Here is a 2006-nt window from a genome sequence, read left to right on the forward strand (position 1 = left end):
AACCAACAGCTTTATCATGCTTTGTTTACCGCTAAAACTAACAGTTTAACAGATTCAACTAATCATTAAAGTGGTTATATTTTCAATTATTAAATTATTAACGTTTCATATATAGCCTCAATGGATTTCTCAGTAACATTATTGTTTATGAATGCATCAGTAACATTATTGTTTTTTCATTGCTTTCTCATGAATTAGACTTATTATTGTTTTATGATTGCACAGTAACATCATAAGACAAAATCACTAAAGTTAAAAAATGATATACAGTCAAATCACAATTAACAATTAACTGATGTATGATGCATACATCACATGAGAATAAAAGTTTAATTCCCAGATATTCAATTATTCAATTCTAATTTCTTTGATGATAACTATTTTGATCAAGCACGTAATCACATAAATGACATCATAATTAAAATGATTTACATAATACCTTATGACCTCCTTTGCTCTTGAAAAAAAGTTGTAGAAATTAATCGTTATTGATTAGTGATTATGTTTTAGGGTTATGTTAATTTGATTTTTAAACATGTTTGTTTGATAATTATCTATTCCTATTTTAAATAGGTCATCAATCATAATCGAAAGTGGAAACAAAATCAATATATCTCGTAAATAAGGTAACCAATATTCTAATTTTTAATGCATTTGTTTAAGCATCGGGTCGGTCCTAAAATAGTCAGGTTAACCCGGTTCTTGGACCGATAACCGACCCGAACCTGAACTGAGCTGAATATTAGACCTGATACATAACCGGTTGTGATATTATATATTCGGGTTTCGGTCTTTTTCGGTCCGGGTTCTCGGGTTTTTCGGTCCGGCCCTATTAATGCACAGCCCTACTACTGTGTCAATCTCAACTGCTGAAGCTGAGTACATTGCTGCATCTGCCTGCTATGCACAAATTCTTTGGATTCAGAATCAACTGCTGGATTATGGTCTGAATTACTTAAGCACCCCTATTTTCATAGAAAATACTGCTGCTTTGTTCGTTGTTAAGAATCCAGTTCAACACTCAAAGACCAAGTACATTGAAAATAGACATCACCTTGTAAGAGATTGTAGTGAGAAAGGTCTCATCGAAATGAAAAGAGTTCACACTAATGACAACTTTGCTAACCTATTCACCAAGCCACTAGATAGAACTAGATTACACTTTCTCCTGAAAGCCTTGGGAATGATCAACTCTGATGAAGTCTGATTGATGATGTGAGCTCATTGTGCTAACTGACTATTCTTATGAAGGTCCTGATGAGTGAGTTAAGCTTGATGCGTGAATATGTGTTTATTGTTAACTTATTTGTACCTTATATGAAAATTTGTGTGACTTAGGTGTCTATGATACTTAGGTTTGAAGTCAGTGAAGGTGTATGATATCAGGATAAGTGTGTGTACTTTTGGTTTGAAATGACCTATTTGTGTGCTTACCTGATGTCATGATTAAGTGGATAATCTTATATGATGATATGATTAGGATATGATAGATTATGCATAATCTGTCTTGAATGTACATTATGTTAAGTCTGATGTATGCAGCATGAGTAGGAAGTCAACATCAGGAGGATATCAATTTCTAGGAAATAGGCTAGTGTCATGGCAATGCAAGAAGCAAACTACTGTGTCAATCTCCACTGCTGAAGGTGAGTACATTGCTGCATCAGCCTGCTGTGCACAAGTTCTATAGATTCAGAATCAACTGTTGGATTATGGCCTGAATTATTTAAACGCCCATATTTTCATTGAATATACTGCTGCTTTATTCATTGTTAAGAATCCAGTTCAACACTCAAAGACCTTGTACATTGAAATCAGACATCACTTTATAAGAGATTTGCAGTGAGAAAGGTCACATTGAAATGAAAAGAGTTGACACTAATGAAAACTTGGCTGACCTATTCCCCAAGCCACTAGATAGAACTAGATTCCACTTTCTCCTGAAGGCCTTGGGATTGATCAACTCTGTTGATTTCTTATTGAGGATGTGTGCTCATTGTGCTAAC

Source organism: Bidens hawaiensis, unplaced genomic scaffold (genome assembly GCF_021521415.1).
Source record: "Bidens hawaiensis isolate Kalapana, Puna unplaced genomic scaffold, B.hawaiensis_p1.1 tig00040562_1, whole genome shotgun sequence".
In the NCBI taxonomy this organism is placed as follows: Eukaryota; Viridiplantae; Streptophyta; class Magnoliopsida; order Asterales; family Asteraceae; genus Bidens; species Bidens hawaiensis.